Raw genomic sequence first — 16,951 nt, 5'->3', positions numbered from 1 at the left:
TAGGTAGGACATGCTTTTTAAGGTCTTTGTGTCCATCACAGTTTAAGTGTGGTAACCTTTTGTTTATAAGTCTATACTAAGTTAAATTTTCATAGTAAAAGTAAACTTGTCTTACAACTTTAGGTCGACACCATGATATATAAAATTGTTATTTTCAAAAGGAAAGGGTGTTTTATATGTCGAAAATTTTCCAAAATTCTGTGAATGTATCGCGCAGTCTCTATTTCAATGCATCATTCTGTAGTTAAGAAGACATGTCGTCATGAAGCACAACAGTTTTACACTAACTGTTTCTGTAAAGTTCCTATGTGAAAAAATGACCAAAAACTAGCCCTAGAGTTAAGTCCCTGCTAAACTGAAGTCTTCATGTTTCAGCTCTAGAGTTCCCAGTGAAGACATATTTTTCGGTTTCACACATTTGAGGTATATAGTTACTAAATGAAGAAAAAGTTGAAAATTTCTTGAGCATCTTGACATATACTCGACTGTTAACATATTTGAACTGCTTAGATATTTAAATGGAGTCAATAGACACATTGGAAAGTCGCATTTTCAACCTACGATTTTCTATTTCATTTGTTGAATAGACAGATTTGCCATCCATACAAATCTGACACTGTAATCCACAATGACATCTGAAAAAAAACAAATAATGTTTAAAAAATGATGATAATCTTCCCTATAAAAAATTAGCATAACTAATCATTTTAAGCCATTGATGTCCCCCTAAAAGACACAGTACTTATAGTTCACATTCATAAAAATGACAGGAACTATATTTATAGACAACCGAAATACGAGCGACCAAACAGGTCCTTTTTTTTAGATAATATCATTTCTCCTCTTTTCTATTAGGTCCTTTAAATCCTCTTCATCGTTTATCAGATATGAAATAACTCATTAACTGCATGTTTGAAAATTTACAATGTCCATTAAAAACAAGTGTAGTGAAAACGTCAATGAGCCGCATCCTACCGACAAAAATAACCAAAAGACTTGTTCAAGTTTGACGGTAAAAAGAGATGCGAGTTTCCTTCAATGAGACAGCATCTCAGCGACAAAATATATGTATGAATGAACTATTTACTTGGCTCATGCTACCAATTATTTATTTTTTCTCTCCATTTTTTGGTATTTTCCGATTATAAAAATCACTGTTTGGATACTGATTGAAGTGGCATTAAACACTAAAAATCCACAAATCCATCATTGTTTTATTTCAAACGTGTTCGTAACCGATCATTGGTTTGGTAAACAAGAATCTATCAACTGGAATTGTTATTTCACTAGAGCAATCTTTTACATCACAAACTTGTTATTATATCTTTAGCATTATGACTGTAATATTTGCCGCTGGTCATGAAGCACTTTCAGGGAAATTAATGATTTATTCTTCAATACCTCTAATAAAAGATACTTTTAAACCCGAAGTATGATGAAAACGTCAATCAACTTTATGTAAAGAAAAAAAAACAGTAAATGGAAAAGAAGTGTATAAAGGGTTAGAAGGACAAAAAAGATATAGATAGGACCTGCTTTTTCAGGTCTTTGTGTCCATCACAGTTTAAGTGTGGAGACCTTTTGTTTATAAGTCTATACTGAGTTAAACTTTACAAAGTTAAAGTAAACTTGTTTTACAACTTTAGGTCGACACCATAATGTATAGAATTGTTATTTTCAAAAGGAAAGGGTGTTTTATATGTCGAAAATTTTCAAAACTTCTGTGAATGTATCGCGGAGTCTCTATTTCAATGCATCATTATGTAGTTAAGAAGACATGTCGTCATGAAGCACAACAGTTTTACACTAACTGTTTCTGTAAAGTTCCTATGTGCAAAAATGACCAAAAACTAGCCTTAGAGTTATGTCCCTGCTAAACTGAAGTCTTCATGTTTCAGTTCTAGAGTTCCCAGTGAAGACATATGTTTGGTGTCACAAATTTGAGGTATACAGTTACTAAATAAAGAAAAAGTTGAAAATCTCTCGAGCATCTTGACATATACTCCACTGTTAACATATTTGAACTGCTTAGATATTTAAATGGAGTCAGTAGACACATTGGAAAAGTCGCCTTTTCAACCTACGATTTTCAATTTCATATGTTAAATAGACAGATTTGCCATCCATACAAATCTGACACTGTAATCCACAATGACATCTGAAAAAAAAATAATGTTTAAAAAATGATGATAATCTTCCCTATAAAAAATTAGCATTACTAATCATTTTAAGCCATTGATGTCCCCCTAAAAGATACAGTACTTATAGTTCACATTCATAAAAATGACAGGAACTATATTTATAGACAACCGAAATACGAGCGACCAAACAGGTCCTTTTTTTTTTTTTAAATAATATCATTTCTCCTCTTTTCTATTAGGTCCTTTTATATCCTCTTCATCGTTTATCAGATATGAAATAACTCCTTAACTGCATGTTTGAAAATTTACAATGTCCATTAAAAACAAGTGTAGTGAAAACGTCAATGAGCCGCATCCTACCGACAAAAATAACCAAAAGATTTGTTCAAGTTTGACGGTTAAAAGAGATGCGAGTTTCCTTCAATGAGACAGCATCTCAGCGACAAAATATATGTATGAATGAACTATTCACTTGGTTCATGCTACCAATTATTTATTTTTTTCTCTCGATTGTTTGGTATTTTTCGATAATAAAAATCACTGTTTGCATACTGATTAAAGTGGATTAAACACTAAAAATCCATAAATCCATTTTTGTTTTATTTCAAACGTGTTCGTCACCGATCATTGGTTTGGTAAACAAGAATCTATCAACTGGAATTGTTATTTCACTAGAGCAATCTTTTACATCACAAACTTGTTACTATATCTTTTGCATTATGACTTTAATATTTGCCGCTGGTCATGAAGCAGTTTCAGGGAAATTAATGATTTCTTCAATACCTCTAACAAAAGATACTTTTAAAGCCGAAGTATGATGAAAAAGTCAATCAACTTTAAGTAAAGAAAAAAAAGAGTAAATAGCAAAGAAGTGTATAAAGGGTTGGAAGGACAAAAAAATATAGGTAGGACATGCTTTTTAAGGTCTTTGTGTCCATCACAGTTTAAGTGTGGTAACCTTTTGTTTATAAGTCTATACTAAGTTAAATTTTCATAGTAAAAGTAAACTTGTCTTACAACTTTAGGTCGACACCATGATATATAAAATTGTTATTTTCAAAAGGAAAGGGTGTTTTATATGTCGAAAATTTTCCAAAATTCTGTGAATGTATCGCGCAGTCTCTATTTCAATGCATCATTCTGTAGTTAAGAAGACATGTCGTCATGAAGCACAACAGTTTTACACTAACTGTTTCTGTAAAGTTCCTATGTGAAAAAATGACCAAAAACTAGCCCTAGAGTTAAGTCCCTGCTAAACTGAAGTCTTCATGTTTCAGCTCTAGAGTTCCCAGTGAAGACATATTTTTCGGTTTCACACATTTGAGGTATATAGTTACTAAATGAAGAAAAAGTTGAAAATTTCTTGAGCATCTTGACATATACTCGACTGTTAACATATTTGAACTGCTTAGATATTTAAATGGAGTCAATAGACACATTGGAAAGTCGCATTTTCAACCTACGATTTTCTATTTCATTTGTTGAATAGACAGATTTGCCATCCATACAAATCTGACACTGTAATCCACAATGACATCTGAAAAAAAACAAATAATGTTTAAAAAATGATGATAATCTTCCCTATAAAAAATTAGCATAACTAATCATTTTAAGCCATTGATGTCCCCCTAAAAGACACAGTACTTATAGTTCACATTCATAAAAATGACAGGAACTATATTTATAGACAACCGAAATACGAGCGACCAAACAGGTCCTTTTTTTTTAAATAATATCATTTCTCCTCTTTTCTATTAGGTCCTTTTATATCCTCTTCATCGTTTATCAGATATGAAATAACTCATTAACTGCATGTTTGAAAATTTACAATGTCCATTAAGAACAAGTGTAGTGAAAACGCCAATGAGCCGCATCCTACCGACAAAAATAACCAAAAGACTTGTTCAAGTTTGACGGTAAAAAGAGATGCGAGTTTCCTTCAATGAGACAGCATCTCAGCGACAAAATATATGTATGAATGAACTATTCACTTGGCTCATGCTACCAATTATTTATTTTTTCTCTCCATTTTTTGGTATTTTCCGATTATAAAAATTACTGTTTGGATACTGATTGAAGTGGCATTAAACACTAAAAATCCACAAATCCATCATTGTTTTATTTCAAACGTGTTCGTCACCGATCATTGGTTTGGTAAACAAGAATCTATCAACTGGAATTGTTATTTCACTAGAGCAATCTTTTACATCACAAACTTGTTATTATATCTTTAGCATTATGACTGTAATATTTGCCGCTGGTCATGAAGCACTTTCAGGGAAATTAATGATTTATTCTTCAATACCTCTAATAAAAGATACTTTTAAACCCGAAGTATGATGAAAACGTCAATCAACTTTATGTAAAGAAAAAAAAACAGTAAATGGAAAAGAAGTGTATAAAAGTGTATAAAGGGTTAGAAGGACAAAAAAAATATAGATAGGACCTGCTTTTTAAGGTCTTTGTGTCCATCACAGTTTAAGTGTGGAGACCTTTTTTTATAAGTCTATACTAAGTTAAACTTTTTAAAGTTAAAGTAAACTTGTCTTACAACTTTAGGTCGACACCATTATATATAGAATTGTTATTTTTAAAAGGAAAGGGTGTTTTATATGTCGAAAATTTTCCAAAATTCTGTGAATGTATCGCGCAGTCTCTATTTCAATGCATCATTCTGTAGTTAAGAAGACGTGTCGTCATGAAGCACAACAGTTTTACACCAACTGTTTCTGTAAAGTTCCTATGTGCAAAAATGACCAAAAACTAGCCTTAGAGTTAAGTCCCTGCTAAACTGAAGTCTTCATGTTTCAGCTCTAGAGTTCCCAGTGAAGACATATGTTTGGTTTCACACATTTGAGGTATACAGGTACTAAATGAAGAAAATGTTAAAAATCTCTTGAGCATCTTGACATATACTCGACTGTTAACATATTTGAACTGCTTAGATATTTAAATGGAGTCAATAGACACATTGGAAAGTCGCATTTTCAACCTACGATTTTCTATTTCATTTGTTGAATAGACAGATTTGCCATCCATACAAATCTGACACTGTAATCCACAATGACATCTGAAAAAAACAAATAATGTTTAAAAAATGATGATAATCTTCCCTATAAAAAATTAGCATAACTAATCATTTTAAGCCATTGATGTCCCCCTAAAAGACACAGTACTTATAGTTCACATTCATAAAAATGACAGGAACTATATTTATAGACAACCGAAATACGAGCGACCAAACAGGTCCTTTTTTTTTAAATAATATCATTTCTCCTCTTTTCTATTAGGTCCTTTTATATCCTCTTCATCGTTTATCAGATATGAAATAACTCATTAACTGCATGTTTGAAAATTTACAATGTCCATTAAGAACAAGTGTAGTGAAAACGCCAATGAGCCGCATCCTACCGACAAAAATAACCAAAAGACTTGTTCAAGTTTGACGGTAAAAAGAGATGCGAGTTTCCTTCAATGAGACAGCATCTCAGCGACAAAATATATGTATGAATGAACTATTCACTTGGCTCATGCTACCAATTATTTATTTTTTCTCTCCATTTTTTGGTATTTTCCGATTATAAAAATTACTGTTTGGATACTGATTGAAGTGGCATTAAACACTAAAAATCCACAAATCCATCATTGTTTTATTTCAAACGTGTTCGTAACCGATCATTGGTTTGGTAAACAAGAATCTATCAACTGGAATTGTTATTTCACTAGAGCAATCTTTTACATCACAAACTTGTTATTATATCTTTAGCATTATGACTGTAATATTTGCCGCTGGTCATGAAGCACTTTCAGGGAAATTAATGATTTATTCTTCAATACCTCTAATAAAAGATACTTTTAAACCCGAAGTATGATGAAAACGTCAATCAACTTTATGTAAAGAAAAAAAAACAGTAAATGGAAAAGAAGTGTATAAAAGTGTATAAAGGGTTAGAAGGACAAAAAAAATATAGATAGGACCTGCTTTTTAAGGTCTTTGTGTCCATCACAGTTTAAGTGTGGAGACCTTTTTTTATAAGTCTATACTAAGTTAAACTTTTTAAAGTTAAAGTAAACTTGTCTTACAACTTTAGGTCGACACCATTATATATAGAATTGTTATTTTTAAAAGGAAAGGGTGTTTTATATGTCGAAAATTTTCCAAAATTCTGTGAATGTATCGCGCAGTCTCTATTTCAATGCATCATTCTGTAGTTAAGAAGACGTGTCGTCATGAAGCACAACAGTTTTACACCAACTGTTTCTGTAAAGTTCCTATGTGCAAAAATGACCAAAAACTAGCCTTAGAGTTAAGTCCCTGCTAAACTGAAGTCTTCATGTTTCAGCTCTAGAGTTCCCAGTGAAGACATATGTTTGGTTTCACACATTTGAGGTATACAGGTACTAAATGAAGAAAATGTTAAAAATCTCTTGAGCATCTTGACATATACTCGACTGTTAACATATTTGAACTGCTTAGATATTTAAATGGAGTCAATAGACACATTGGAAAGTCGCATTTTCAACCTACGATTTTCTATTTCATTTGTTGAATAGACAGATTTGCCATCCATACAAATCTGACACTGTAATCCACAATGACATCTGAAAAAAACAAATAATGTTTAAAAAATGATGATAATCTTCCCTATAAAAAATTAGCATAACTAATCATTTTAAGCCATTGATGTCCCCCTAAAAGACACAGTACTTATAGTTCACATTCATAAAAATGACAGGAACTATATTTATAGACAACCGAAATACGAGCGACCAAACAGGTCCTTTTTTTTAGATAATATCATTTCTCCTCTTTTCTATTAGGTCCTTTAAATCCTCTTCATCGTTTATCAGATATGAAATAACTCATTAACTGCATGTTTGAAAATTTACAATGTCCATTAAAAACAAGTGTAGTGAAAACGTCAATGAGCCGCATCCTACCGACAAAAATAACCAAAAGACTTGTTCAAGTTTGACGGTAAAAAGAGATGCGAGTTTCCTTCAATGAGACAGCATCTCAGCGACAAAATATATGTATGAATGAACTATTTACTTGGCTCATGCTACCAATTATTTATTTTTTCTCTCCATTTTTTGGTATTTTCCGATTATAAAAATCACTGTTTGGATACTGATTGAAGTGGCATTAAACACTAAAAATCCACAAATCCATCATTGTTTTATTTCAAACGTGTTCGTAACCGATCATTGGTTTGGTAAACAAGAATCTATCAACTGGAATTGTTATTTCACTAGAGCAATCTTTTACATCACAAACTTGTTATTATATCTTTAGCATTATGACTGTAATATTTGCCGCTGGTCATGAAGCACTTTCAGGGAAATTAATGATTTATTCTTCAATACCTCTAATAAAAGATACTTTTAAACCCGAAGTATGATGAAAACGTCAATCAACTTTATGTAAAGAAAAAAAAAACAGTAAATGGAAAAGAAGTGTATAAAAGTGTATAAAGGGTTAGAAGGACAAAAAAAATATAGATAGGACCTGCTTTTTAAGGTCTTTGTGTCCATCACAGTTTAAGTGTGGAGACCTTTTTTTATAAGTCTATACTAAGTTAAACTTTTTAAAGTTAAAGTAAACTTGTCTTACAACTTTAGGTCGACACCATTATATATAGAATTGTTATTTTTAAAAGGAAAGGGTGTTTTATATGTCGAAAATTTTCCAAAATTCTGTGAATGTATCGCGCAGTCTCTATTTCAATGCATCATTCTGTAGTTAAGAAGACGTGTCGTCATGAAGCACAACAGTTTTACACCAACTGTTTCTGTAAAGTTCCTATGTGCAAAAATGACCAAAAACTAGCCTTAGAGTTAAGTCCCTGCTAAACTGAAGTCTTCATGTTTCAGCTCTAGAGTTCCCAGTGAAGACATATGTTTGGTTTCACACATTTGAGGTATACAGGTACTAAATGAAGAAAATGTTAAAAATCTCTTGAGCATCTTGACATATACTCGACTGTTAACATATTTGAACTGCTTAGATATTTAAATGGAGTCAATAGACACATTGGAAAGTCGCATTTTCAACCTACGATTTTCTATTTCATTTGTTGAATAGACAGATTTGCCATCCATACAAATCTGACACTGTAATCCACAATGACATCTGAAAAAAACAAATAATGTTTAAAAAATGATGATAATCTTCCCTATAAAAAATTAGCATAACTAATCATTTTAAGCCATTGATGTCCCCCTAAAAGACACAGTACTTATAGTTCACATTCATAAAAATGACAGGAACTATATTTATAGACAACCGAAATACGAGCGACCAAACAGGTCCTTTTTTTTTAGATAATATCATTTCTCCTCTTTTCTATTAGGTCCTTTAAATCCTCTTCATCGTTTATCAGATATGAAATAACTCATTAACTGCATGTTTGAAAATTTACAATGTCCATTAAAAACAAGTGTAGTGAAAACGTCAATGAGCCGCATCCTACCGACAAAAATAACCAAAAGACTTGTTCAAGTTTGACGGTAAAAAGAGATGCGAGTTTCCTTCAATGAGACAGCATCTCAGCGACAAAATATATGTATGAATGAACTATTTACTTGGCTCATGCTACCAATTATTTATTTTTTCTCTCCATTTTTTGGTATTTTCCGATTATAAAAATCACTGTTTGGATACTGATTGAAGTGGCATTAAACACTAAAAATCCACAAATCCATCATTGTTTTATTTCAAACGTGTTCGTAACCGATCATTGGTTTGGTAAACAAGAATCTATCAACTGGAATTGTTATTTCACTAGAGCAATCTTTTACATCACAAACTTGTTATTATATCTTTAGCATTATGACTGTAATATTTGCCGCTGGTCATGAAGCACTTTCAGGGAAATTAATGATTTATTCTTCAATACCTCTAATAAAAGATACTTTTAAACCCGAAGTATGATGAAAACGTCAATCAACTTTATGTAAAGAAAAAAAAACAGTAAATGGAAAAGAAGTGTATAAAGGGTTAGAAGGACAAAAAAGATATAGGTAGGACCTGCTTTTTCAGGTCTTTGTGTCCATCACAGTTTAAGTGTGGAGACCTTTTGTTTATAAGTCTATACTGAGTTAAACTTTACAAAGTTAAAGTAAACTTGTTTTACAACTTTAGGTCGACACCATAATGTATAGAATTGTTATTTTCAAAAGGAAAGGGTGTTTTATATGTCGAAAATTTTCAAAACTTCTGTGAATGTATCGCGCAGTCTCTATTTCAATGCATCATTATGTAGTTAAGAAGACATGTCGTCATGAAGCACAACAGTTTTACACTAACTGTTTCTGTAAAGTTCCTATGTGCAAAAATGACCAAAAACTAGCCTTAGAGTTATGTCCCTGCTAAACTGAAGTCTTCATGTTTCAGTTCTAGAGTTCCCAGTGAAGACATATGTTTGGTGTCACAAATTTGAGGTATACAGTTACTAAATAAAGAAAAAGTTGAAAATCTCTCGAGCATCTTGACATATACTCCACTGTTAACATATTTGAACTGCTTAGATATTTAAATGGAGTCAGTAGACACATTGGAAAAGTCGCCTTTTCAACCTACGATTTTCAATTTCATATGTTAAATAGACAGATTTGCCATCCATACAAATCTGACACTGTAATCCACAATGACATCTGAAAAAAAAATAATGTTTAAAAAATGATGATAATCTTCCCTATAAAAAATTAGCATTACTAATCATTTTAAGCCATTGATGTCCCCCTAAAAGATACAGTACTTATAGTTCACATTCATAAAAATGACAGGAACTATATTTATAGACAACCGAAATACGAGCGACCAAACAGGTCCTTTTTTTTAGATAATATCATTTCTCCTCTTTTCTATTAGGTCCTTTAAATCCTCTTCATCGTTTATCAGATATGAAATAACTCATTAACTGCATGTTTGAAAATTTACAATGTCCATTAAAAACAAGTGTAGTGAAAACGTCAATGAGCCGCATCCTACCGACAAAAATAACCAAAAGACTTGTTCAAGTTTGACGGTAAAAAGAGATGCGAGTTTCCTTCAATGAGACAGCATCTCAGCGACAAAATATATGTATGAATGAACTATTTACTTGGCTCATGCTACCAATTATTTATTTTTTCTCTCCATTTTTTGGTATTTTCCGATTATAAAAATCACTGTTTGGATACTGATTGAAGTGGCATTAAACACTAAAAATCCACAAATCCATCATTGTTTTATTTCAAACGTGTTCGTAACCGATCATTGGTTTGGTAAACAAGAATCTATCAACTGGAATTGTTATTTCACTAGAGCAATCTTTTACATCACAAACTTGTTATTATATCTTTAGCATTATGACTGTAATATTTGCCGCTGGTCATGAAGCACTTTCAGGGAAATTAATGATTTATTCTTCAATACCTCTAATAAAAGATACTTTTAAACCCGAAGTATGATGAAAACGTCAATCAACTTTATGTAAAGAAAAAAAACAGTAAATGGAAAAGAAGTGTATAAAGGGTTAGAAGGACAAAAAAGATATAGGTAGGACCTGCTTTTTCAGGTCTTTGTGTCCATCACAGTTTAAGTGTGGAGACCTTTTGTTTATAAGTCTATACTGAGTTAAACTTTACAAAGTTAAAGTAAACTTGTTTTACAACTTTAGGTCGACACCATAATGTATAGAATTGTTATTTTCAAAAGGAAAGGGTGTTTTATATGTCGAAAATTTTCAAAACTTCTGTGAATGTATCGCGCAGTCTCTATTTCAATGCATCATTATGTAGTTAAGAAGACATGTCGTCATGAAGCACAACAGTTTTACACTAACTGTTTCTGTAAAGTTCCTATGTGCAAAAATGACCAAAAACTAGCCTTAGAGTTATGTCCCTGCTAAACTGAATCTTCATGTTTCAGTTCTAGAGTTCCCAGTGAAGACATATGTTTGGTGTCACAAATTTGAGGTATACAGTTACTAAATAAAGAAAAAGTTGAAAATCTCTCGAGCATCTTGACATATACTCCACTGTTAACATATTTGAACTGCTTAGATATTTAAATGGAGTCAGTAGACACATTGGAAAAGTCGCCTTTTCAACCTACGATTTTCAATTTCATATGTTAAATAGACAGATTTGCCATCCATACAAATCTGACACTGTAATCCACAATGACATCTGAAAAAAAAATAATGTTTAAAAAATGATGATAATCTTCCCTATAAAAAATTAGCATTACTAATCATTTTAAGCCATTGATGTCCCCCTAAAAGATACAGTACTTATAGTTCACATTCATAAAAATGACAGGAACTATATTTATAGACAACCGAAATACGAGCGACCAAACAGGTCCTTTTTTTTTTTTTTTAAATAATATCATTTCTCCTCTTTTCTATTAGGTCCTTTTATATCCTCTTCATCGTTTATCAGATATGAAATAACTCCTTAACTGCATGTTTGAAAATTTACAATGTCCATTAAAAACAAGTGTAGTGAAAACGTCAATGAGCCGCATCCTACCTACAAAAATAACCAAAAGATTTGTTCAAGTTTGACGGTTAAAAGAGATGCGAGTTTCCTTCAATGAGACAGCATCTCAGCGACAAAATATATGTATGAATGAACTATTCACTTGGCTCATGCTACCAATTATTTATTTTTTCTCTCGATGTTTTGGTATTGTCCGATTATAAAAATCACTGTTTGCATACTGATTAAAATGGCATTAAACACTAAAAATCCACAAATCCATCATTGTTTTATTTCAAACGTGTTTGTAACTGATCATTGGTTTGGTAAACAAGAATCTATCTACTGGAATTGTTATTTCACTAGAGCAATCTTTTACATCACAAACTTGTTATTATATCTTTTGCATTATGACTGTAATATTTGCCGCGGGTCATGAAGCAGTTTCAGGGAAATTAATGATTTCTTCAATACCTCTAATAAAAGATACTTTTAAACCCGAAGTATGATGAAAACGTCAATCAACTTTATGTAAAGAAAAAAAACCAGTAAATGGAAAAGAGGTGTATAAAGGGTTAGAAGGACCCAAAAAAATATAGATAGGACCTGCTTTTTAAGGTCTTTGTGTCCATCACAGTTTAAGTGTGGAGACCTTTTGTTTATAAGGCTGTACTAAGTTAAACTTTTCAAAGTTAAAGTAAACTTGTCATACAACTTTAGGTCGACACCATAAGAAATAGAATTGTTATTTTTAAAAGGAAAGGGTGTTTTATGTGTCGAAAATTTTCCAAAATTCTGTGAATGTATCGCGCAGTCTCTATTTCAATACATCATTCTGTAGTTAAGAAGACATGTCGTCGCGAAGCACAACAGTTTTACACTAACTGTTTCTGTAAAGTTCCCATGTGCAAAAATGACAAATTATTAGCCTTAGAGTTAAGTCCCTGCTAAACTAAAGTCTTCATGTTTCAGCTCCAGAGTTCCCAGTGAAGACATATTTTTTGGTTTCACACATTTGAGGTATAAAGTTACTAAATGATGAAAAAGTATAGAAGAATAAACTGATAGTAAAAAAAAACACAAAATCAACTAACATATAAACAAAGGATACAAAGGACTGATCTAAGCTATCTGAGTTTTCACAGTTACTGAAAGTTTGTTCAAAGCCAATCACAACTGACAAGCATTAGCCTTTCAATAAGGGCTATTCGACTCTTAGCTGATGAAAATGGAAAGTGTTCGCGCTTTGTAGATTAATTCATTTACTAGAATAGCCACGTGCATCAATCAAAAAATTTAACCACACAAGTGATGTCACACGTTATGAAGTAGTATATATATATCGTTTAACGTTGTTGTTTAAGAAACTCCAGAAGATTCGACTATTTATAGATAAAAGTTACCTGTGTACCAATATCATGAATATGCATGATTAATGACCAGGCAAAATCTAATTGCTAAAATAGAGAGGACAAATCTGATACTCTACGGGATTGAAGGACATTTACTGGGTTTGGATTGTCCTTCCCAATCAATAAACTTTGATTATTCACGTCTCGTAATTTCTTCCAATCAAGTAGCAAGAGAAATTCACGCACTAACTGTCCATCGTTCAATTCCTAATCTCGACTCCTAGGAGTCGATAATAAATGGCAGCAGTAGTACACAGCTATTCAAAAGTCATAGATCGATTGAGAGAAAACATATCCGGGTTACAAACTAAAACCGATGGAAACACATCAACTATAAGAGGAAAACAACGAAACAACAAAACACTGAAGTGCAATAAAAAAAACAAACTACAATGCAACATACATAGAAACGAACTATTAGAAGTTAGATAAATAAAAAAATATGTTTCCAAGACTCGAGTAAGATTTTTTTTAAATGTTCGTATAACTTATAAATCGCTTAGTACCCAATCTACAGAAGAAAAAATAACACATTACACATCTGCTTCATCTCGGCTTCTGAATTGTAGTTGTTCTATGATAAATCTTACGTATACAAAGAACATAAGAAGTTTTGTTTTATGTCGGCTTATCTTTCTCTGTTTGTCTCTGTGTCTTGTCCTTCATAAAAGTCAAAGAACTTATTATTGTTTGTGTCATAAAGTCTCTGGAAACAAAGGAATTTATAATTTCTAGAATCTGATAGTCAATACTTGCGTTACAATCCACGTACAACATTCTTCTGTGATAAAAAAAAAGTTCAGTATGCTATTTATACTCAATGGAACTTCGATAATATTACTAACGCTGATGATTTTCATATTAAAAATTCATAGGCAGTTACCCAGCAGGCACTCAACGTTGATTCAACGTTGAAACAAGGTTGTTTCTCAACGTTGAAACAAGGTCAAATTTATGTTTGATTTTGAAAATTTGAATTAACGTTGTCATTTCAACGTTGAAGTTTCAACATCCATTCAACGTTGATTCAAGGTTGAATAGTAGTTGAAAGTATAATAATGAAATTTATTATAAAGCTACAAACACCACATTATTTACCTGCTTTCCAAATTTTTGCTGTTGTTAGATGGTAAACAGGCAGTGTGGGTGTACATGTTTTTTTTTAATGTTTTTCCCTCTCACCAATACACATATGAACAAAATAGATAAGTTAAATGGAAGACATCTAAATAAATACATCAACTGTTACTTTAAACAACATTTGGTGCTTGTACAAAGTCAAAAATCTAGACCATAAATGTCATATCTTAAAATCCTGTTGGCAGAAGGAATATCTGAAATGATTGTGTGTGTCCACTTGTATTTAACGATAACTATAGACATAATTATCTATTTAATTTATAAGTGGACACCTATCATTTTTGATATATTCTTACTTGTATAGTTTTTCTTGTTGTGAATAGCTATAAAAAGACAAATCATTCAATGAATTTGCACAGTTTGCATAAAAACTAAGACATGCACTTTATTCCCTCACACCACAGAAAGGAAAGAAGATGTTGAATAGTTCTATAAAACAATTCTCACAAGTTCAAAGTAGTTTTTATTAAACGACCAACCAATGTTAAACCCTTCTTGAAAGTAGTATATATATCTAGGAAGAGTGAAGACATTATTAGGTCCAATGTGTGTTCAGGATGATCGCAATATTTACAAAAATAAGACGATGCTGCATGACTGCTAACCAGACAACTATCCACAAAAACAAAGGTCCTTGATTATATACATATATGTTATATAAATGTATATATTACCCTCATAAACCATTACATTAATACTTATTTACTCAGGAACAATAATATCAAAAATAGTAGTACAATGATGTTTCTTTTGATACAAGATTTATTTTATAAATTCATTTGTTATATTTGTCTCTTTTTGTCCTTATTGCATGTCATCATTCTTCCACCACCTCGGGATCTTTCAGCGGTAAATTTTAAGCAGAAGAGGTCTTTATCAGATATGTATTTCCAAGTGACATCTTTTTACTCTTGCAGTATATTTAAACTCTGGAAAAAATCAGATTATATATATATAATAAATATAAATTGTATGTCCTGAAAAGATATTTTAAATTTGAGCCACTTTCAATTTGTTTCTAGAAGCATCGAAAATAAATAAAACCATAATGACGAAGCACATATTGTAATAAGATAATCATTAATAAAAATAGATTCATTAATGTTTACTGGTAATGGTTAAGTAGTTTTTTGTTAATGAAGAAGCTTCAACCTGAGTTTTGTAAGACTGCGGGTTTCACTATGTTATTGATAACAATGAAAACACTTTACCTAAGTAAGACGTTTTTTTATTGATGACTGCACAATTCCATTAACATAAAATAAAGAGCTTTACTAGAATAGCTTAGATATAAAGACAAACATAATATGGTATGTAAGGTAAACAAAAGATTAATCTTTGAACACAAATGGTAAATAGCTATACAGACAAAAAAACCTACCTGTGATGAGTTTAAGACTGGAATTCCCAAAACTGAATTTTAATTTTGCTCCACTTGATGCCTTTTAGCCATTGATCTGTTTGACAAGCTTCTGTAAAATAAATAATACATGTTCATGATATCAGATAATGGACTGCTATAACATTCAAAACCAGGTTACGTACACATTAATGTAAACATGCATTTCTCATATTACACAGAGTTAGAGATCACATGAAGATCAGTAAAGGCTCAGACTGACTTGTTTTTGTAAAAATAAAACAATAAAAGTATCAATTTTCTATGATCGTTCAAATTCAATACTTTGTTAACTTAAAGTTAAACTAAAAGAATCGCATATATATAGTATAAAGTAAACATGTTGGGAAATTTACCTGAGCAAAATAATGTAAACACTTGCTTGTCCCCCCTTTTTCTTAGCCTTATGAATCTTTAAGCATAATAATTGTAACAATCTTTACCTAAACTTTAAAATGAAACTAAATATGCTTTCCACATTAAATGCTCTTAGAAATAGTATAATTGGAGGAAATTATATATGATGGCCCTTCCATGTGTTCTGATCTGTTTTCTGGAATACAATGTTGACGTTATAATTTTCTCTAATTGTGCAATATGATACCAATTCAGAGTTTCTAATCACAATTCATAAATATAACAAACCGTGATAGCCACATGCAAACATCTACATACCATAAATATACGTGATAAACGGGAAGTTTCTCTTTCGACTTTTTCCTTTGTTGTTCTTTTTCAAATACAGGAAAAGTGCGTGTTTGAATAGTGCGCATGGGCAATCTAACTTCCTGTTCAAATCCCGCGAAAATATGAATGAAAGAAATCGCGATCATTGTTGATAATCAACTATTTTAAATTTCTTTACATGTTATATTTATGTTCAAATTAAAGTTATGTGAAATGAAATTAAATAATTATATTTCTTATTCCCTAGAAATTTAGTATCAAACGACTTACCTCCCCCCCCTTTTCTCATACCGTCGCGGTGACGCAAATCTCAAGTTGAAATAGTGACCAATAGTTAGTACTATACTGTTTTGTGAAACCCAAAACTCTTCTTCATTCTTTTCTTTATAAATATATACTTCTACAGTTATGCATATATATTGCCTTCTGATAATGATTTTTTTTTATATAGGCCTACTATGAGTAAATAAGTTAACGTTGATTCAATGTTGAATCAACGTTCCAATTACAACGTTGAAATGATCAACGTTAATTCGACGTTGAATGTTGGTTTATTCCTCAACGTTGAAAATGTTACGTTGTTTCAACGTTGAATATACGTTGATCACATTTCAACCTCATTTCAACGTTTATTAAACGTTGAGTGCCTGCTGGGTAAGAATGTTTAGCTTGATGAGAGTACCCGCAGTTATTTTACACTATTT

General features: G+C 31.5%; 1 long non-coding RNA gene across 1 annotated transcript; it reads right to left on the bottom strand.

The window, feature by feature from the left end:
* Positions 1-14,905: 14,905 nt before the first annotated feature.
* Positions 14,906-16,349, bottom strand: LOC139510549 (uncharacterized). Its single transcript, XR_011661909.1, has 3 exons — positions 16,236-16,349; positions 15,543-15,633; positions 14,906-15,090 (listed from the first exon to the last, which is right to left on the bottom strand). It is a non-coding gene; the product is annotated as an uncharacterized lncRNA (long non-coding RNA).
* Between the last annotated feature and the right edge of the window lie 602 nt (positions 16,350-16,951).

The sequence above is a fragment of the Mytilus edulis genome, chromosome 2 (assembly GCF_963676685.1).
Source record: "Mytilus edulis chromosome 2, xbMytEdul2.2, whole genome shotgun sequence".
NCBI classification, from domain to species: domain Eukaryota; kingdom Metazoa; phylum Mollusca; class Bivalvia; order Mytilida; family Mytilidae; genus Mytilus; species Mytilus edulis.
This window is presented reverse-complemented; position numbering and strand designations above follow the sequence as displayed.